Raw genomic sequence first — 24,150 nt, forward strand, 5'->3', positions numbered from 1 at the left:
GCCTGGAAGCAGGGATCCTGTGTGAGTAAACCTGCACCATAGAGAAATGGAGAAGAAAGACTCTCTTTTTTGGGGCACTCTTTATCTCAGATTACGCAAGGTAATCTGTGTGTTCAAAAAGTAATATTTTGATTGTAGTTACATGGAGGTGTCAATTGAGGTGACCACACATTTCACTTGTTTATATGATGCCAAATTGGCTGATTGGTACTCCTCATGGATGAGAAGCACGCTAATGTGGAACTGCTGGTTGATTGGTAGTAAACAATGCAAGGGGAAAAAAGGGGAGCCTACAAACGAGTTCCCATAATCCCCAGTTGAGGTATGGTTTTGATAGTAAAATATAGCTTTTAATCAATACATGTTAAAAAAATGAACTAGACAGACATTTAAACAAAATATTTACACACATACATATAGACAAATGTATATATACGGTAATTCAGACGTTGTACGGCAGATTTTTGACAATCCTCTATTGATTTAGAGGAAATTGTCTATGTCGGCCTGTATTGATCTCTACCTGTTATAGGTCCCAGTGGACTCAGGCAAATATTCTGGTGCTTATAATCCTTCTGATTTAACAGAGAGGAGAAAGGGCGAGATCCGACCAGTCCCAGAGGCAGAGTAAAGGGGAAGCAGTCTATTAGCTTGATCTGACTCCTCCCAATAAGGTCAGACCCCTTTATGAAATAAATTGGGCCCCTAGTCTGCCAAAGGAATATAGCAATCCTGGATACCTGTAGAAAAAGTGTGCTTAGGCTATTCAGGGTTACACTTTCAATTTTTTGTTGCCAAAATCTTGCAACATTGTTTCTGCTACAGTACTTCTTAAATATACAGAGTATGCTGGTCTTATGTGTACACTGAAATCATCTTACATATTTACAGTCCTATATCTGCCACGGAGGGCGTATACATGTTATAATTACACTGCTCCAATACATTTACATTTGTCAGAAATCGCATAGTGGAGTTGATTGAATGTGTTAACAAAGTATTGGGGTATTTGTACTGTGTTAATGACACCCCATCACTGTTGCCAGTGTTCTAACACATTCAAGAGTAAGTGCAGCAGAGCATGAATAAATATTTAGAGCAGTTGTGAATACCCAAGGGGTATGGGTTGGATATTCACATTAATATTCCCGGCTCTCTTCCTCTGTCTCCTGTCCCTGTACTAGTGTTGGTGTCAGTGTTGGGACCGAGATAAAGCAGAGAGAGATAGGGTAGTCTGATTGCTCCTAGGGGTTTAAATGAGGTGTTCCCAACCCGACTTTATATACCCAGACAAAAAGGTAGTGGGGTCTGGTTAAGACAGGGAAGGTCCCCCTTCCCGTCTGGCAGATCCCTCGAATCCAATGGTCAGCTGCCACCTGGGTGGGCTTCTATGGGTATTGTGGGGGAGCACCTCCCCTAGGAGTGTCAGAAGAGGTGAAGTTGGCTTCTGGGGGCCCTCAAGTGAAAGGCGGCTGCTGCCCAGCTTTGTATACCTACTGGTCAGGGTGGAATTAATACATTTGTTTCTGAGGAGGTCACCCTTCTTCAGAAGATGTTTTCAACGCCTCTGACAGGCTGCCACCAGATTAAATTACAAAAGAGAAGTAATTTGGATCACCCTCGGGCGCAGCTGCTTGTGGGTCTCGAAACACTTATTGAGGAGTCACCACCCCTCACAACAAGGATACACAGTACAATTTTATAAGTGGAAACCCTCTAGCGCAGTGGTTCCCAAACTGTGTGCCGTGGCTCCCAGGTGTGCCGCGGAGCACTTGCAGGGGTGCCCTGGGTTGGTGGTCCAGGACAAATTCAAATGATATATGGTCAAAGTAATAAGGAAAATCAGTACTTGTGACTTCCAATTATAACATGTGGATAAACAGAAGTGAATCATGTTCCTCATTACTCACATAACTGGACCTAAGGAGGACATATAAGCGCAACTTATTTAATTTAATATTTTTTTCTGAAGTTCTTGGTATCTAATTTTTTGCCTAGGGGTGCCATGAAAAATAATCTGATACTCTAGGGTGCCGTGATCCAAAAAAGTTTGGGAACCACTGCTCTAGCGCTTAAACATGAAAGATGGTACTTCCCTTTGTTAGCGTGGATACTTCTTAACAGACAGATGTGTGGAATTGGTCGTCCTTGTGGTTCAACTCTCATAGATTTTTATAGTCCATGTAAAAAATGGAGAGTACAGACATCAGTATTCCACACTATATAATTAATTCTACACCCGTGCAGATAAATGGAGGCTGTGAAGTATTCTTTCTTCCACCCGACAAAAAAAGGGACTAACAGATATAATCTGTAGGAATGGTGATGCGTACCAAGACTCACATAAAAATGTGGCTGGTTCCACACATCAGGGTATCTTTTAATCTTTGGTGCGTACCCAACTCACAATTAAGAAGTATGGTATCCTCACATAAAGGAATCTTTTAACCAAACGAAAATAGAAATTCTGTCAAGGGGGTGCGTACCCCAACTCACTGGTGCAAATGCTGTAGTACTCGCATCACGGTATCTTTTAGGCCACTCAGTTGATAAATCAGAAAAGTGCTTTAATAACTTCCACATCCAGAAGTGACAATATAGAATAAAATCAAACAGAGTAATCACTGTGACTGCCGTATACAATAGAACAATGGTGCAAACTTGGAATCTACAACCTGGGAGGTCTTCCGGACGATCCAGCCAGGGAGTAGGTCAGTCAGAGTTCCAAGGTCCAGCAGTCATCCAGGGATCACCTTCCTCTAAATACACACAACGCGTTTCGATCCGCTCTGGGATCTTTTCAAGTGTATAGAGGATAAGCTTGGATGGGTTTATATACCCATGAACAGGAAGTAACAGGACTTCCTGTTTCATGTGGTCCGCACAATTATACAACGATTTACATTAATAAAAAACATTTAATACATATATTCCTATAACAGCCTTTAATAACATTAGCCCCAGGTCAGTTATCATATGGGAAATATAGCATAAAAATAGCAGAGTTAAACAGACGCTGAAAGCCGCGATACCGGAAGTGTAATGCGTTCCACCGCATACACTTCCGCGTGTCAGCGCGGCCGGAAGTTCTGCTGCCGCGATCCCAGAGCCAGTAACATCATGGCTCTGTGTTGTGTGGATGCGCGGCGCCCGCTGATGATGTGTGCGCTCCAACGCATCAAAACTTGGGCGGTATATGCGGTCCAAGCAAAACTGTGGTAGTGGAGCCAGCCGCGTCATATAGATGCGCGGCGCCCGCTACTGATGTGTGCGTTCCAACACATCAGGAACTAAGTATGCGGTCCAAGGCACCGATAATAGAAAGTGTATGTGCTTATTAGAGCGCAATAACACTGATCAAAAGGTGCGATTTAAGCACACAAAGGGTAAAAAATGTATTAGTACAAAAGATTATATAAAATATTATAAAAAAATTATTAGCCTGGAGATAAAAAATCTAAAAATCCTTTTGGAGAATTGACCATGGGCTGTACATAAAATACATGAATCACATATATACCACATATGTAAAATACATGGGCTGTACATAAAATACATAAATCACATGTAATAATCACAAAGTGCGTTGGTGTAATTCATTTGTTGCTTCCAGATAGATGAAATAATATACTATGGAAAAAGAAGACATATCTCAGAATACATTTGATAAACACATACATAACATAAAAAACATATCAAAGCTATTCATAAAAAACACTTTAATTCAAAGTCACTGTTGTGGCCGCCTGGAGATAGTGTATTGAATTTAAAAATATACTCCATCTCCGCCTTTGCTAATTTGCTTGCCACCCAAAAGAAAGTCCCAGTTTTGACTGGAGCTGTAAGGGTTAATAGTATAAACCTTTTAAATTATTACCAAAATGGTTAAATCTGTATGGGGTACCTGTCAGCGCGCTGGTGCGCTTGTCACTGCTGGTCCCGTCTATACGGCTGCCGGCTGCTGATTCCCTCAGGGTATGTGCGCTGATGCCGGGTTGAACCCAGTCGAAACTGGGACTTTCTTTTGGGCTAGCATTCTCTGCCTGTCTCTTATTACTATTACTCGCCTAACCGGCAATGATTTAAAAGGTTAATACTATTAACCCCTACAGCCCCAGTCAAGACTGGGACCTCTATTTGGGCCAGAATTCTCTGTCTCTCTCTTTCATTACTATTACTCATTCTGCCGGAGTAATCCGCTCATCCCCCACCACTGTACCCAGTTACAAGTAGGGGGACAGCAGCATACTACCCGGCACTACCACCCAGGCCCTCTTGGCCACTATACCATTTCAGGGGCCACTCACCCATAATCTATTCCTGTAGTACCACCCTGCACTGGAGATATTCTAAACAGGGGGACACAGGAATAATACTGGGCAGCAGTACCCCAATTTATTGGCTTCCAAATTAGGAACCCCCTTTTTGTGCACACAGGCCCGCTCACCCGCAATACCAACAGGGCCCACCTAATTTAATCTGGTGGCAGCCTGTCAGAGGCGTTGAAAACATCTTCTGAAGAAGGGTGACCTCCTCAGAAACAAATGTATTAATTCCACCCTGACCAGTAGGTATACAAAGCTGGGCAGCAGCCGCCTTTCACTTAAGGGCCCCCAGAAGCCAACTTCACCTCTTCTGACACTCCTAGGGGAGGTGCTCCCCCACAATACCCATAGAAGCCCACCCAGGTGGCAGCTGACCATTGGATTCGAGGGATCTGCCAGACGGGAAGGGGGACCTTCCCTGTCTTAACCAGACCCCACTACCTTTTTGTCTGGGTATATAAAGTCGGGTTGGGAACACCTCATTTAAACCCCTAGGAGCAATCAGACTACCCTATCTCTCTCTGCTTTATCTCGGTCCCAACACTGACACCAACACTAGTACAGGGACAGGAGACAGAGGAAGAGAGCCGGGAATATTAATGTGAATATCCAACCCATACCCCTTGGGTATTCACAACTGCTCTAAATATTTATTCATGCTCTGCTGCACTTACTCTTGAATGTGTTAGAACACTGGCAACAGTGATGGGGTGTCATTAACACAGTACAAATACCCCAATACTTTGTTAACACATTCAATCAACTCCACTATGCGATTTCTGACAAATGTAAATGTACTCGAACAGTGTAATTATAACATGTATACGCCCTCCGTGGCAGATATAGGACTGTAAATGTGTAAGATGATTTCAGTGTACACATAAGACCAGCATATTCTGTGTATTTAAGAAGTACTGTAGCAGAAACAATGTTGCAAGATTTTGGCAACAAAAAATTGAAAGTGTAACCCTGAATAGCCTAAGCACACTTTTTCTACAGGTATCCAGGATTGCTATATTCCTTTGGCAGACTAGGGGCCCAATTTATTTCATAAAGGGGTCTGACCTTATTGGGAGGAGTCAGATCAAGCTAATAGACTGCTTCCCCTTTACTCTGCCTCTGGGACTGGTCGGATCTCGCCCTTTCTCCTCTCTGTTAAATCAGAAGGATTATAAGCACCAGAATATTTGCCTGAGTCCACTGGGACCTATAACAGGTAGAGATCAATACAGGCCGACATAGACAATTTCCTCGAAATCAATAGAGGATTGTCAAAAATCTGCCGTACAACGTCTGAATTACCGTATATATACATTTGTCTATATGTATGTGTGTAAATATTTTGTTTAAATGTCTGTCTAGTTCATTTTTTTAATATGTATTGATTAAAAGCTATATTTTACTATCAAAACCATACCTCAACTGGGGATTATGGGAACTCGTTTGTAGGCTCCCCTTTTTTCCCCTTGCATTGTTTACTACCAATCAACCAGCAGTTCAACATTAGCGTGCTTCTCATCCATGAGGAGTACCAATCAGCCAATTTGGCATCATATAAACAAGTGAAATGTGTGGTCACCTCAATTGACACCTCCATGTAACTACAATCAAAATATTACTTTTTGAACACACAGATTACCTTGCGTAATCTGAGATAAAGAGTGCCCCAAAAAAAGAGAGTCTTTCTTCTCCATTTCTCTATAAACTTCAATTACTCTCCTGGGTGCACCTCCACATCTTAAACTTTAGGAGAAGGGCTAACCCCCTTACTATCAACTGCTATAGTGGAATCTAACATTTCCATACTTTATTTATTTTTCTACTCAACCTAACCTGTGCACCGGTCGCCATCCCCTTTCCCCTGCCCCTTGACAATTGAACTAAACCTGCACCATGTCATGGACCATGGTGTTGTTTTCTGGATATGAAAACCACACATTACAGCCTGGCCTGGTCTTGCCAGGTGCAGATGCAGCAGCCTCCTCATCAGTGTCTTCCAAAGTACTTTATAGCACCTCCTCCTTCTTACCTTTTTTGCCTCTATATAAGACATAGGCTTTTGTTGGGACATGGCTCCTCCGCCAGGTGTCACAAACCGTGGGTCTCAGCCCCGTCTGAGACCGCGTCCATTACCTTCCCGGTGGTCAGCGTTGAGAGTAAGGCCTCTGGTCGCTGTTAGTGTCTGGCGAGATGTCCCATGTTTGGCTGGTGCTGACCCGTGTAATCGACATGCCGGCACGCTGGACTCCGCGCGTCATGGGCGCCGCCATGACACATGCGCTCAGCTGACCAGAAGGTCCAATCCCGCTGCTCAGCCAGGGTAACCTCTGACCCACACACCTGCATACCTATCAGGTATGTTCACTCTTTCCCTGTACTGATTGGTGCTTCTGCAGCTAGCCAATAAGCACTCAGCAAGGGGGATATATTCCGGTCACTAATTCTCAGTCATTGCCTTGAACTTGTGTTCATCTGATCCCAGTACCTCCTGTGTTCAGCTGTTTCCAAGGCTCCTGGTTATCCGGTCTCCCCGTGTACCTCTCGCAGTACCTGCAGCTACTACCTGGTTTGTCATCCCCAGAAGACTCCTGCTATTTCCACTCTGCAGTCGAGTAACTGATTCCCGCTATCATACTCACCTGGTTTACCATCTCCAGAAGCCTCCTGCAGTTACCATCGTGCAGTTGAGTGATCCCGACGACCTCGCTGTCGACATCTGTGTTGACACTTTCACACTGTGCCTTCCAGAGACTGTTCCAGCTGCCAGTGTCTTCAGTGTCATTGCTACAGTCATTCCCTATACTCACAGCCTCAGTCCCAGCCTACGTCCAGAGGGCCAGGGCAGGGGGCCACGACCTGCCTGTCAGACGCAGCTAAGTCCATATCCCCTTGCGGGGGTCCCTGGTGAATACCGCTGGCAGGTTAGACTCCGCGCCTCTGCTTTTGGTCTCCGTCAACACTCTGGTACGCAAGGTCTTACCTCTGTGCATGTCATACATCAGGCCTCCAGCCTTCCGATACTCAGCGCCCTCCACTGGTCCACCACGGTCAGAGTCAGGAACACAACAGACCCCAGACCTGACACCAGGCTCCTACTCTCTATGGACACTCTACTGGATGCCATGCCTGACCCAACTCTCTGCAACACCACTCCAACCTAAATCCCAAGCTCACTCTTTCTCTAGTACAAACCACCTCCTTACCAAAATGTCTGCTACCGTTCACAGGACAAAACTAAGGAGTGTGGTTATAGAGGGTGTGTAATATTTTAATCATGTCACTTTTGAATGCCAATTGGTGACTTTTTCTTACATTGTGCAGCTGTTACACAAAAAGAAATGCATTCTGGTTAGTCCAAATAAATCGGGCGTTTCCTGATCTAAATACCGTGAGAAGTCAGTTCCGATCTGCATTCAGAGCATTAAAGATGCACACCTTTACATTGGCCAAGTTCCTATAAAAAGTTGGACATTCTAATGTCCGACTTTAAGTGATTTTTCCCGAACACTGAAATTGACAACTATTACATTCCGGCCATAAGGGATGATTCAGACCTGTTAGCAAGGCTGCAATTTTTTCAGATGGCAAAACCATGCTGCACTGCTGGCAATGGCAATGCCATCCTCCCAACTCAGTGTTTCTGGATTGGAGACCTAAAAACTTACCATCTGGATCCATTTCCATCTTTTCCTATTTGGATACAAATACTTTTCTACCCTAATCCATTGGAGGTTAAGGACCTATTTCCAGAATAAAAACCTGCGGTTTGAGTAGGTTATTTGTGCCAATCTGAACCACGCCTGGCCAAACCTGCAATGATTGTTCTCCCTCTGGATGACCATCTGGGGACTCATGACCCCATCTATGAGCTTATTAAAAAAAGGACTCTCCAGGACACCATATACAAAACGGTTGGTGGGGACCACAATTATCTTGTTTTTATACACAATTTGTTTCATTGTTTGTATTTTATTGATGCTGGCTGCAGTATTCATTTATTTAGTTTCTTATATCGTGCAGCATATTCTGTTGATCTTTACAATTGGAAACAACAGTGATTAAACAAACTGGGTAGATACAAACCGACATGGAGGTAGGAGGGCCCTGCACGCAAGCTTACAATCTATAGGGAAAATAGGAGGGATACATAAGGATAGAGTTCCATAGCATGGCAGTCCCACCAGATTACAGGACAGTCCTGATGGGATGCAATTATATATAAATGCTGCTGGCGGTTGTGTGGGGGTCCTGAATATGATAAGCTTGCCTGAAGAGGTGAGTTTTCAGGGAACGCTTGAAAGTTTGGAGGCTAGAGGAGAGTCTTAGTGTGCGTGGAAGTGCATTCCATAGGGTGGGTGCTGCCCGACAAAAATACTGCAAGTGCAAGTGGGAGCAAGTAATGAATGTGGATGAGAGACGCAGATCTTGTGCAGAGCAGAGAGGTCGGGTGGGGATATATTTTGAGATAAGCAAAGAGATATAAGTTGGTGTAGTCAGAGTAATGGCTTTGTATGTAAGTAGAAGTATTTTATATTGAATGGGGTAATATACAGGCAACCAATGGAGGGACTGACAGAGCCAATCAGCAGACAATGAACGTCTAGCCAAGAAGATCAGCCTCGCAGCTGCATTCAAAATAGATTGTAGTGGTGAGAGTCTTTTCTTAGGAAGACCGGTAAGGAGGCTATTGCAATAGTCAAGGTGTGATATAATGAGTGCATGGATTAGAGCAGGCATGTCCAACGTTGGCCCTCCAGATGTTGTGAAACTACACATCCCAGCATGCTTTGCCACAGTTTTGCTATTAGAGAATGCTAAAACTATTGCAAAGCATTCTGGGATGTGTAGTTTCAAAACATCTGGAGGGCCAACGTTGGACATGCCTGGATTAGAGTTTTTGCAGTGTCTTGTGTAAGGTATGGGCGAAGTTTGCATATGTTTTTTAGATGCATGTAACATGATTTAGAGACAGATTGAATATGCGGAATGAAGGACAGTTCAGAATCGAGGATGACCCCTAGGCAGCAAGCTTGTGGAGTAGGATCAATTGTTGTGTTCTCAACCCGTGATAGAGATATCAGGTCGGTAACTACTCTTGGCTGGTGGAAATATAATTCATTCTGTTTTGGAAAAGTTGAGTTTGAAGTGGTGAGATGACATCCAAGATGAAATGGCAGAAAGAAATTCAGAGACACAAAGCAATACTGATGGTGACAATTCTGGGGAGGAAAGATAGATTTGAGTATCATCAGCATACAGATGATACTGAAATCCAAAAGAGTTTATTAGTTTCCCAAGTGAGGAGGTATAGATTGGGAAAAGCAGAGGACCTAAGACTGAGCCTTGTGGTACTCCAACGAACAGTACCAATTTTAGCTTATTATTATTACTATTAAATACATTTGTGATAGATCAACCAGTCTGTTTTAAATTGTAAGCATTGCTTATCTTTGTTTTTCTTTCATGTGTAGTATACAGTCCTGACCATCCTATTGTAAAGCAGCAGCTGGGTATAAACTACTCCTGCCAAGCGCCCCTGGTCCTATCTCACCAGTGAGATTTGGTCCACACCACCTTTTTCCATCTTTATTCCCCTTCCTTATTGGAACCAGGACCGATCCAAGAGCCCAGTTCTGTTTATTTAGATACAGGGGAACTTAAGTAAAAAATTTGAAACTGGCTTGGAACTGGTTATGCTTAGGAGGCAGTGGCGTAACAATATCCCCACAGACCCCGCGGTCCCGGAGAGACACTAAGTGGGTGTGGGCGCCGGGGGTCTGCGGGGCTGTTGATGCGCTGCACTGCTGCCGGGACCAGCCTGCGTTACCCCTCTACTTGTTTGCGGTCCTGGCACTCCTCCTGGTTCATGCTAATGAAAAATAGCCAACACAAAATGTCTGCCCCCTTAGAGCAGACACTTTTTGAGGAGGCTAGAGGAGGCGGCTGCTGTTAGGGGCAGCCATTTTGTGATGGTCATTTTCATTAGCAGTGCATGGTCATGGCAGTATTTGCAGAAACCAATGTTGAACACAATAAGAACAAAGCTATTATAGTGGTGCTCCAAGTTAAACCATAGGTAAAGAATATACTTGTGTCACCAAATGCAATATGAAGATTTGTACAATACTGTCCTTTTAATTCCCTCCAAAGATATGTTCCAGATCTGAAGTCTCCAGTCTCATAAAACATTTGGGACATATGATGGGGAGACCGCAAAAGACAATCAATGATGCAAATCTATTTGATAAAGCTGGGGATTTAATAATAGATTGCACTTAAAATAGGCATCAATATATAAGCATGATATGAAAAGATCCTCAGGCACTACTGCTTACACCCAATATCAAATTCGATTAATGGTGTCTGTAGACAGCAATCAATCGGCTCTTTCTGTAGATCCAGGGATATATAGTAAAGCCAAAGAAAAAGCAGATATAGTACAGGTCAATTAAATAAAACACAATTTATTATCAGGTTGCACTTACAATACACATAAAGAGACAAACATGAACACATTTCCTAGGCAAAGCTGCATCAGTTAAGTTACCCTCCCTGGAAAAGATGGTGAAACACAGCAGGCAGTCCGGACAAGCCAGGTGATTCCCGGGTTCCACACAGCATGCAATGAATAGCAGTTCACAGTTCCAATATCAAGAAGGAAACGCATTTTGGATCATGTGATCCTTCGTCAGAAGCACGGTAAGGCTCTCACTCAGCTGTTTTATTTTATAACTCCAGAATACTTGCACACACTGGCGTTGGATTACATGTTTACCAGCATTCACGGACTATGTGCGCATGTGCCAATGGCTGGAACCAGAATGGCTGTGCCTTCCATTGGGGCGGAAGTGTGTTTCATTATACCGGAATTATGTCCATATGCGTTCTACTTCATGGTATTATCTTTGTTAAAAGAGATATAGGTGCTGGCAATCTCATCGGCCGCCCGCAAAACGATCCTTCAAGTATGGATCCAAACCTCCCCTCCAGCCCTGGCAATGTTTAAAGATAAATTGTTTTTTATTTTTCACATGGATTGGTTGGAGGCTTCCCTCCAAAAAGACTCACGTACCAAACAGTTTTTTGCTACATGGAACAGTTATATGGAAACCTTACCCATGTCAACTAAACAAACCCTTCGTCAATGTTTCCAGAATACCCGCTGGTACGAAGAACGAATGTTACTTAACGACCCTCCGCTAATCCTAGAATAAAATATTCCTCTCTTTTGTTAGGATAGACATCCTGTACACATATGATAATAATATGGCAATATATGTCTAAAATGTAACTCAACCCTACCTTATGTACTTGAACATTTTGTACCTGTAACAAATGCCTGAATGTTCAGCAAAGTATTTTGTTATGAATGATGCTTTGACTTAATAAAAAGTTGTTAAAAAAAAAAAAAAGAGATATAGGGCCAAATGTAATAGTTTGAGAGTTTCAGAAAGTGAGAGATTTTGGAAGAGTTTTCCCATGTTTTTTAAAGCAGCAATCATTTACATGGCAAAATCAACCTGGTTTTGCAGTGTAATTGATTGCTATTTTAAAAAAATGGGGGAAACTCTCCCAAAATCTCTTACTTTCTGAAACTCTCACCCTATTACATTTGGCCCAAAATGTCTCAAAATCAAAATATCAATATCACAAAATCATTAATAATTAATCAAAAAGTGGATATTGTACATGGATAGTGACTTACAATTTGCCCAATTTGACACTGATATAAATATATGTATTATTTACAAAACTATTTTTAATTTTACACGCCAGCCAAAAAGTGTTCTATTTGAAATGTGCATGGTCATGGCAGTATTTGCAGAAACAAATCAGAATCAAAATCAGAATCACCTTTATTGGCCAGGTATATTTGTGTATACTAGGAATTAGATTTGGATTGCTGTGCAACAGCCGGTTAGGTAACAATTCAACAGTGACAGTACAGATATACATAATACATACAGCTATACTCTAGATGTATCCTGGGGATTATAGACGCAGGGAACATATATTTGCTGGGCAGCAAAGCCCCTAGGCAGACATCAGCGGCACCACTGGTCATTGCAACAGCCAGGCAGGCAACAATATAAGCAGAGACAGTACAGTTATCATACAGGAAACACCTTCCCGCCGAGCTGCACAGCGCCTAGGCAGCCATCAGCAGCACCACTGGTCGCCGCAGCAGCCAGGCAGGCAACCTATAACTGTACTGTCTCTGCTTCAGTACAGTTATAGGTAGCTATGCAGTGTACAAGACAGGGGAGACACAGGGGTACATATGGCTGAGTGGCACAGTTCCAAGGCAGCCATTAGTGGCGCTATCTTAATCATGCTGCTCACAGGCAGCAGCAGAAGGGCTCCGCAGACCATCTACCCTACAGCACACCACAGAATCATACCTCCCAACAGTCCCGATTTTAACGGGACAGTCCCGATTATCAAGGCCTGTCCTGCTGTCCCACCCGCGGCCGTCAGTGTCCCGCGGTGAGAGGGGGCTGTTGGAAGTCCCCCCTGTCGGCTGCCAAGCAGCGGGGAATAAACACTGAGCGCATGCGCACAGCGTCTATTCCCGCAGCCAGGGCCCCAAAATTAGGCCACACCCCCCACATCAACTGTGTCCCTCCTCTGGCTCCTTCAAAGTTGGGAGGTATGCAGGAGGGAACCCAAGGCTGGAGGGGATGGGGGGGGGGGGGGGGGCATGTCAAGCCCCTGTCTTGAGCTGCGGCGGGGGGGAGAGCTAGCGAGCGGGGAAAGGGGGGAGCGACAGTCAGAGAGAGTCAGTCAGTGAGGCTGGGGGTAAACTTCACTGTTGGCAAACTTCAGTGTGTTGTAATGGTGCCTATGAAAAGTCCTGCCTAGTTTGGCTGATAGTATATTGATTCCTACATGTGAGCTCTACCGTGATTTTCATCCAGAATTGAAAAACCCTGCCGTGTTTTTAGATGCGTTTGACAGCAGAGAAATCACTCTTGAATCGGGTGCCGGACGGGTTCCCGACAGTCGGGATCCCGACAGTCGTTTACCTGACTGTCAAAACGCCGACAGCCAGGTGCCTGGCGGCCACCCGCTATTTTCCCTCATGGGGGTCCACGACTCCCATAGAGGGAGAATAGAGTAGGTGGCTCGCGTAGCAAGCCACCGTGCCCGCAGTGTGGCGAGCGCAGCGAGCCCGCAAGGGTTTTTTTTGCGCTCACAATGCTGTCTGACTCCGGGCAGTCGGGATCCCGACGTCGGGATAATGACTGTCGGGATCCCGACTGTCGGAGTCCCGTACCACACCCCTTGATTCAACACGAATAATCCTTTTACCAGCTGCTCTGCTTAGCAGCACTGAAATATATACAGGCTGGAATTTTGTCTAATGTACTTTAATGTATTGAGCTCAATATAAGGGTTATATTATCACAATCCAGATTTAATCAATATTATTTTTACAAAAATATGCAATGTGATAATGAATATTTTACACAAATTTACAATGTTTCGCTTGCCAGCAGTGAAGAAGGGCCACAATTAGAGCCCATCATGGTGTAGAGCTAAAGGGCGAGATGTGCTAAGCCTTAAAAAGTTATAAAATGGAGAGTGATAAACCTCCAACCAATCAGCTCTTACCTGTCATTTTTTCAAACACAGCCTGTGACATGGCAGTTATGAGCTGATTGGCTGGTTGTTTATCAATTTAAATGTTATCACTTTTAAAGCTTAGTACATCTGGCCCAGAATGAGTACAATGAATTAACGCTACCACACCATACCCTCCAACATCTGAAGGGCAGAAATCGGTACACATTTAGAAAGGGGTGTGGCCACATGTAAATGGGGGCGTGGTCATGGGTAAATGGGGGCGTGGTCATGCCTCCTTTCAAAATGTGTACTGGGCTTTTTTTTTATAAGGGGATACTCTTAACTTTAGGAGCACTTTAAGTGCGGTTGGGGCAAATTCCTTTAATGTGACGTGCTGCAGCTCAGTCATGACATGTGATGGCTGCTGGCATATTAAATAATGAATAGTTTATTTTCAATGTTCTGCCTACAATAACTTATGAATAATCTTTTTTTTTTCACATTTTATATGTAAAAAATAAAATATTCATAATATTGTAGGCAGAAGATTGAAAATAAATGCATTATTTAATATGTCAGCAGCCATCACATGTCATAAGACTGAGCTGCAGCACATCACAAGAATGAAGAAGAGATTTATTTAAAAAAAAGTTTAACCATTGTGCTCCAGAGTCCAGCCTCTGGTCGCCGCTGGCTGCACCTGATGACCCGGGTCCCGTGGCCACTGTATTCCATGCTGTGTGCAGTCAGTAACAGTAAGAGGTAGCTGAAGCAGCTGCCAGCTATCTCTTCGCGCCCGGAGTCCTGTGTCCTGTCCCCTGTGTGCGACGCGTCATGATGTTATGACGCGCCGCGGCCACAAGCTGGTCCGGGAGTCCTCAGCCTAAAGCAGCTATCTCTGCTGCACTTCACGCGCCCGGAGTCCTGTGTCCACTGTAAACGTCATGACATCATGACTCGCCGCACATGCTGGTCCGGGAGTCGGGACCCACAATGCACCCTTGGGAACGGCCGGGTGCTTGGCAAGCCTAGGTGAGTCTGGTGCTTGGCGCACCACTGACAGCCTGGGGGAGTCGGCTAAGGGCACATAAACCGGTACATTCGGTACAGTTTTTATTTGCCGGTACAGACCGTTAAAAAACGGTACTGTTCCTGGCAAATCCGGTATAGTTGGAGGTTATGCCACACTGCTTCCTGGTTCAAGTCCCTTGTACATAATGTGTATGCACAGCTGTTGGTCAGCCTCACTGGCGGACCATCAAGAGAGAGTACTCTGAAAAAATAGCCAATAGGCTATATCCATCTGGAGATGATGTTAACTATAGGGGCCATGTATGCAAATGCTTTGCATTCTGGAACTTTTAAAAACCAACTTTAAAAATCACCTCATAGCACTTGAAGTCAGAGATGGTAGGCCACACTGATATTGGGGATATCTGCTCAGATCCCTCCATGGTATATCTGTGGAATGTTTAATATATGTGGGAAACAAAGCCACCCCCCTTGCTACAAAGAGTTATGATACATAATAGTCAATCATTCCACTTTCATTTGTCTTACCATACTAGATTATACCTCCCAATTGTCCTGGTTTTGGACTGGCCCAATTGTCAGTACTGAGTTGAGTCCCACTTATACCCTTTTCACACCAGCCTAAATTCCTGGGAACTATTTGCCGGGATTTCAACCCTGCTAGCTAGCAGGGTTGCTCCCGCGCCCATCCCGGGTTACTGGCCGGTGTGAAAGGAACTTATCCAGCTTCCCGGCTTGTTGGGCTGGAAGAGTGTGCCGCTGCATCACTGGCTAGGGACAGAGGTTGGGCTGCTGCCTGGGGACCCCCTCCTGCCGCAGCCCTCCACTGGGGGAAGATGCTGGGTCACTGCCTGCCTGAGAACGCCGGGTCCCTGCCTCCTGCTGTGTCCATTCCCTCCCACCACTGGGGGAAGACTCTGGGCCACTGCCTCAGGACCCCCTCCCGCCGCTGGGGGAAGATGCTGGGTCACTGCCTGCTTGGGGACATATCTGCTATGTGCTGTGTGCCTCCCCTCCCTTCCTATATTTTCCTTCAGGTAATGTGACATGGAGGGGGGGGGGTGTTTTTCTATCCCCCTCACACCAGAAAATACAGGGACTAGACTGGTGTGAAAGGGGCCAACCCGTGAATGTCCATCCATGATCCATGGACCATATTTACTGGTAAGTCCCTACATTTTCTGGTGTGAAAGGGGTATAACAGCTACAAGCTGTTGCCACTTTCACCTCCCACTGGTGCAAATTTATGAAGATGTTTGGGGCAACATAGCCCTTTCAAATCCACATTGACAATGCTTGGAGGCATGCAAAAGCTGATTGGTTAACTTGCTATAGTTTATGAAACAGTTACTTTACTGCTTCACTCTTTGCACCATAATGATTTAAGCCCCAGGTTTTTTAACAAGCAACAACTAAAGAAACAAGTCAGGAGCATTATTACTCACAGCTCAATGTGCTGAACTTTTCTACAGGTCATCATCAGCTTATGGAAAATTGTAGTTTGCAGCCAAGATATAACACTCACAAATATGCTTTTCTGTTTCATTATCACAAGCTCTTCTGCCAAGATAAATCTGCTCAAGATAAGTGTTGCTGACATGTATGAAGCAACAATATAATGACCAAGATAGCATATACTGCTCTTTAGACCTAAATAGGACACAAAGTATATCCCCATACACATTAGAGGATATAGTGAAAGATATTGCACAGAAAGGGCATTCTGAACTATATCTTTTACCAGGGCCGCAGACAGGGGGGTGCTGTGGGTACAGCTGTCCCGGGCCCCAGCCTCTGGAGGGGCCCGGGCAGCTGCCCACAGTGACACCCCCCACCCCGGCACACCGCCTCCCCCACATGATGGCCCCCCAGCCAGGCATGCACGATACAGAGTGAGAACCTAGGACACAGAGGGGCTCGGCACTCTGCAAGCTGCACTGTGCCTGTGTGACTGTGTTCAAGCTGAGAGGTCTGCAGTGCAGAGGTCAGTTCTGGGGAAGGGGTGCGGGAGCGGGGGGAGGGTTGCCGGAGCAGGGGGGATCCCGGACTGAAGGTCCCCAATATTACTAGTGGCGGCCCTGTCTTTTACTGTATGTTCTAGAGTGTATACTCAATATCGTTAATGATGCACGCTGTCGGCTGAAAATGCAGGTCAATTTGGCTATATAGCCAATGGCCCAATGTTCATAGGGTCTGAACGATATGGTTTACCGGAATAATTCAGTGTGTACATTCAATATCGGCCACCTGCGGCTGCAGCTAATATTATTAACTGTATCGCTGATGGCCAGGATCGCCTACTGTGTATGGGCCTTAAAAGCTATGTACAGTAGATAGTCATATTTCATACTATAGCAATTCTCCTTTGATTGGCAGCTGCTGGTTTGCAAACAGCCAACTGAATTAAATCAAAGAATGGGCATTGCTTTTGTCTGTGGAAAAAAGGAGCTTGTTTTTAGAAACAATACAACATTGAGAGAAATAAAGTTCTTTTTTTTCTTTTAACTAGAGTTCAAATGTCTGAAATATCTAGCTACATGAGCATAATGTACTGTATGTATGTCCAAAGAAACTCTTTGTCTTCTCTTCGTTCTCACATCTAATTTTATTTAAAGAATCTCTTATGTTGTACTCGCCGCCTCTTTCTGTGTATTTTCTACATGCTTTTTGTAACAGACAAATAAATACTTTGATTGTGCAAATTGTACACTAAATGCATAACAAATAGAATAATATATCCACAAAGAGTTATATATAGCTGTCTCTGTATATTAAGATATAATTATATATAATTTTGTTTAATTTCAGAAACGATGTTAGGTTAATTGTAATTCAATAGTAAATAGTAAAGATTAAATGAATTAAAGGGACACACCTAGGTTAACGCACACATTGCACACATGAGAACCAGTAGCGCCAAGAGGACAGTACTAATTACCCCTGCACATGTATCTTAGAGAGGTAGTTCTTTGCCCCAACCAATCAGAAGAACTGCTTGCTTAATTGATTGGGTTTAGCAACCAGGGATGGTTGATAAATATGCAAACCCCGTAATGGCACCTTGCAACCTGTAGTACTCCTGCAGAGCGACATGCAGTGTACGTACCCTGCAGCCTATACCGCTGCCTTCAACATCCTTTGGACACTCTGAGCAGTGCTGTAATTCTACTGTACATTCTACTTCTGAAGACCCCTTGCCCCAAGGGATGACACCCTGACAGCATGTTTGGGGATGTGGATGGCACAGGGCGTAACACCGGCCCGTTACTGCGATGTATGGCTTTGCACATTATACTTGGCATTTCCATGTGCCACTAAATACAGACTGCTAAATTTGGTTCATTAAAAATTGTCTGCAGTTCTCAGATTCACAGGCTGATTTCACAGGTATTTTCTGTGCTGATTTAAAAAATAACTATGATCTTTCCATAAGATGTAAGAATTTTTCTGATGTAGCCTGCTGCCTGTTAAATCTCTGAAGCCTCTTTTACTATCACTATCCGAAGCCTTCAGTACTGTGTACAGTATGCCCAGCATAACATGGTTTCTATGAGCTAAAGGCCCTTCCCACACATTGAGACAGATGCTCTAAGCTTCAAAAGTGATAAAATGGAGAGTGATACAGCCAGCCAATCAGCTCCTACCTGCCATATCACAGACTGTGTTTGAAAAATGTCAGACAGGAGCTGATTGGCTGGCTGTTTATCACTCTCCATTTTATCACTTTTGAAGCTTAGCCTTAGCGCATCTGGCCCATTGTGTCTTTGGTACAGTCCATTGACCTAGTTACATCTTTGGCACAGGAAATGCCACCATCAGGGAACAGCTTTAAGAGAAGCCACTGTTGACCTTTCTCCTGTGTGCGTGTGCCAGTCATGTGTGTCTCCAAAGCTGCTTCATAACTTGCTTTATTCATTCCTAGTCTACACCTACTAATTCACATAATCCCCGAAAGAGGCCATATTTGTGTTGCAGCGAGTAAAGAAAAATAATCTGAAAATGTTTCTGGGGCAAATATTAACTGTATTATTGTTTTTTAGTTGGAATTATTCTTTAAAATCAGTTTGCTTTATAATAAACTGGGCTGTGAGCCATACTTGGAAATATAAGGTAGTCATAGGCAGAAAGGGGTTAACACTGCAGATCGATGCACAAGAGAGAGGGGGAGAGAAAGAGGGACCTAACTGAAAAAATATGTGCCATGCCAAAAGTGTAACATTAGCCTCAGCAACCCTGACTTGGGACAGCAAAGAGCAAAAGTGTCAGAGCTTATGTAGCAGTAGCCAGCAATGATAATAGCGGTATTGTATTTACAAAATGTGCATTCCATTTCATTGCTGGAGGGATCATGTGTCCTGTGTCTGCACCACCTGTGCTTTCAACAAAATGATTATCCCATTGTTGGCGTGAAAGCTGCTAGTCGATAGGGGTACCCAGCTAAACTAGCCCAGTGGGACTCCTGCAGAGATGAGGCAGCCATCTATGAAATTCCAGCTCTTTTCCAGGACAACAGAACATCTTCCTTATTTTGGAGAATGTAGAGAATGAGTTTCAGGGACATGGTTCCTCACATTGCTGTCATAAGCTAACTGGTGATAATTAGATCAAATTAACAAAAAGAACATTCCTTGCACAGCTACACAGACAGCTGAAACATTTTAGTGGACAAGAGGAGAAGACGGTTACTGATATACCCCTTGCACTTGGCCAAGGCGACTTCTTCTTAAGACAGCGGCTTTCTATAGCACAGTTCCCAGGGATGGATTAAAATAAATGGAATAGTTCAAAGCTCCAAGTCTTGTTCCACATATAAATTACATTGGATAAATGATATGTCTCTAAAAATAAGCATCTTCTAATGGAATATATTTGCTTCCCGGCAGTATAGTGTCTGTTGCCGAGCCTTTGGCATGTAAATAAAACATGATAAGGACAATTTATAGCCAAGAGTAAATTTTTCCGATATGAGCCATGAAGAACAATGCATTGCGCAGCAATCACTGAGACGCCATAATGACAGTGATAAACTATTACCGCCAAAGCTGCTTTTAGAGTCCATACTTCCATTTTCATGGGCATTGTAATTCAGCAGACCAGTGGTTCCCAAACTGATTTTGATGCTAAATTGACCATAAATCATTTGAATTTGTCCTAGACCACCAATCCAAGGAATCCCTACAAGTGTACCGAGGCATCCCATTTTGGGCACCACTTCGATAGACAATACATTTGCAATGTTCCTTCACCCAAGTCTTCATTTTCCATGATTTTTCATTTGGAAAATAGTGCAAAACAATTAAAAAACAATAAGTAATGTCAACATTTAAATTACTTCTTAAACCTATATTGCCTAGACCAGGGCTGGGCAACACCGGCCCTCCAGATGTTAATGAACTACACATCCCAGAATGCTTTGCATTAGTTTTGCTATGTGGCCATGCTGAAACTGATGCAAGGCATGCTGGGATGTGTAGTTCATCAACATCTGGAGGGCCGGTGTTGCCCAGCCCGGGCCTAGACTGAGTAACTACTGTCTTGATTGCCTTGCTGTTCTATTGCAACCTGCTGAATGTTCTATAAACAATTAGGACAATATAGTGACAGAATGTCTAAGTACCTATTTTAATCCTATCCTATTACAATATTGGTTCCCAAACTGAGTGCATAGGCACCCTGGGGTGCCCCAGGACGCTTGCAAAGGTTGCCTGGGTTTGTGCTTTAGGACTCATTCAAATAATTTATGGTCAATGTAACAGTCAAAACCAGTGCTGGTGGCAGCCAATCATAAACTATGTGGACAAACAGAATCAAATCCTGTCCCTCAGCACAACTGATTTTAAGTATTACATATCAACCAAATCTATTTAATTCAACATTTTCTGGATTTCTCAATAAGAAACATTAGGCTTAGGGATGCTATGGGAAAATATTGATGCTCTGGGGCCCTGTGATTCAAAAAGTTTGGGAACCACAGCAATACACTCAATTTTTTTTTAAATATTTTAATGTTTTATTTATCAGGTAAAAATATACTCTGGGAAATTTAATAGGATGAGAGATTCAAAAAGTGAGAGATTTGGTAAGAAATCTCCAGGTTTTTTAAAGCGGCAATCATTTTACTGTATAAATGATTGCCACTTTAAAAAACTGGAGGGGCGAAATGTAATAGGGTGCGATTTTTAGACATGTGCGATTTTTGGTCAAAAACAGCCGAAATCGCACATTTTCCGAAAATCGCACATTTAATAGGTTGAAAATCGCGGTAAAATTTGCACGTTTTACCGCAAAATCGCACTTTTGAAATTGGCGATTTTTAGTCACATTTCAAATCGCATCCAGATGTTTTCCCATTATAAAGTATACAACTCGCAAATGTAATAGGGTGCGATTTTTGGTAAATGTTACCAAAAATCGCAAAAAAAATAGACCAGGTTCGGACAGGCGAATTTTACAGAACCATGCACAGATCATTGAGATCTGTGCATGGTCCTGTTAATAAAAATGTGTAAAAGTGTTTTTATAAAAAAAAAACGGCGTGGGGTCCCCCCTCCTAAGCATAACCAGCCCCGGGCTCATTGAGCCGGACCTGGTTCCAAAAATACGGGGGGACAAAAAGCATAGGGGTCCCCCGTATTTCTGAAACCAGCCCCGGACTCTTGGACCGGTCCTGGTTCCAAAAATATGGGGGACAAAAAATCTGGGGGTCCCCCGTATTTTGAAACCAGCACCGGGCTCCAACAGCCCGCGGTGTCATGCCACAGCCGGGGGACACTTTTTATACAAGGTCCCCGGGCCAAAACATGAGCACCGTGGCTGGTCAGCCTTGGACGGGGTACCTGGAGGAGTGGAGATCCCCCCAATAAAGGGGTCTCCCCCCCGGCTTTACCCGTCCAGGGCTGAAGCCCGGGGCTGTCACCGGCGTCCGTGGCCAGTGGACACCGGCCTGATAGGGTTAAATCGATCATACGTTACATTGCTTTATACCGGAGAACTACAAGTGCCAGCAGACCTCCCCCGCATGCTGGGACTTGGAGAACCACAAGTCCCAGCATGCGGGGCATTAATGGGCCCGCTGGGACTTGTAGTCCACCTGTAAAAAGAATGTTTATAAAAAACACACACACAGAGAAGTAAAAGTTTATTACACACACACCTCACTTTTACACCAGCGTTACTTACCATTCCTGGATCCAGCGCTGGTCTGGCTGCTTCACAGCCGGCTCCCCCCGCACTGACAGGCAGCGGGGAGAACCGGCTTTCTCCGTTGCCTCTAACAGCTTCTGTAGCGCTGTCCCAGTGCTACAGAGGCTGAGAGTCCAAGAGTCCGGGGCTGGTTTCAGAAATACGGGGGACCCCTATGCTTTTTGTCGCCCGTATTTTTGGAACCAGGTCCGGCTCAATGAGCCCGGGGCTGGTTATGCTTAGGAGGTGGGACCCCACGCCGTTTTTCTTTTAACTTTTTTTTTTTAGCACAAAATCGCATTTATGAAAATGCGCACATTTTCATGACAAAAAATCACCCGAAAGCGCGGCAAATCGCATTTTTTGCCGCAAATTCGCATCTCATTACATATGCGAATTCGCAGCAAAAAATTCGATTTTTAAAGTTGCGATTTGGTGCGATTTTTTTTTAGTCTAAAAAATCGCACCCTATTACATTTCGCCCGAGATTTCGTACCAAATCTCTCATTTTATGAATCTCTCATCCTAATTTTTACAGGACCTAAAATCACCTAATCTGTTAATATGACCTATTTTGATTGCTAGGATCTAAATAGACCTAATTCTTTTACTTAAGTTACTTCAGTTGAAACTATGTAAATGTACTATGGAAATGTATACAATTAGTAAATTTCTTGTGTACAGTAACTCATGTATAGATGTATCCTGTTACAGCCTTGCTGCATATCATACACAGCTACACTACCAGCTCCTGAGATTTACAGGTGCGAGCCTACGCATGCAGCCACTATCTATTGGTTTCTATGAAAAAGCCATGGTTGCAGTGGATCTCAGCCTCATGCAGCATAGCACTCCCCCAATGCATGTGCATCACAGGAGCAAACGCTGCAAAACAGCAGAATACATCTGCAGTGACCTACAAGGGGTGCAGGCTAACAAAGAGCCTTGATTACACAGGGCTTACCTATCCAAATTGGTAGTAAATGGTGGTTTGGGGATTTTAGTTTTTGAAAGATGCTTTTGGGCAGCTTAGTCGTATATTTTCCAGTCATGTTGAATAAGCATCGGGAATTATCTCCCTACTGAGCCCCTATGACCCCGCTATGGCGTCACCCACACTTCTCGCTGGCCCCCACAGAGAACAATTTGTTAAAAAATGACCTCCACAATACAAAAAATGTTTTAGTTATTGTTCTGGTTATTCTCTTGGGTAATCAAGAGTAAAATCTCAGACACTTTTCCAACGTTCGTTCTTTGGGAGATAAATATAAAAAATTATGTCTGGTAATTTTTTGTCTTTATCCAAAGGAGATTTTATTGGTTAAATATGAATGCTGTTTTTGATACCATTGTTATATCTGTAAATGTTTCCTACCTTAGAGCTGTCCAATGTTCTTTGTTCTGTGCTGACTGTACTGGGGTTTTAAATGATTGCCGTCTTAGCTGGAGACAAGTTTGTGGAAGCAGTTGTGAGTTGCTTCCCCAGGAGGGTGGCTGCCATCAGAAATTGTGGGGCAGGGCCCCACTTTTCTGTCTCCCACAGTCGGCATGCCTAATGCAGCACTCAGAGCCGGCCCTAGCCTAAATGAGGCCCTAGGCAAGATTTTGGTTGGTGCCCCCTAGCACCGCCACTAGTTCCGCCTCTGACCCTGTTCCCCTTTTTTCCAGCACCATCAGCCCTCATCATAGCAGTCATCATTTTGGTGCTCCTACCCACAATATTTGAAATAGAAACAGCGCACACATTTGGTGAGCAGCCCAAACAGGGGTGTGTTCTTGCTGGGAAGGGGCATGGCCACACAAGAGTACCCCGAATTCAAATGATGCCACACAGTAGTGCAACTTTATTCACATTAAATCATGCGATGGTGTCCCTTATTCACGTTACATCACACAGTAGTACATTATATACATTACGCCTCACATTATTCACATTATACCCTTAGAAAAAAATCCTGAGAAAATATTGTATTTTAAGCACCTCCATGGCCACACTGCAACCCAGCACAAAGCAGTGTGTGCTGGGCAGAGGAAAAGAGCTACA

Source organism: Crinia signifera, chromosome 6 (genome assembly GCF_055691185.1).
Source record: "Crinia signifera chromosome 6, ASM5569118v1, whole genome shotgun sequence".
Classification (NCBI taxonomy): Eukaryota; Metazoa; Chordata; class Amphibia; order Anura; family Myobatrachidae; genus Crinia; species Crinia signifera.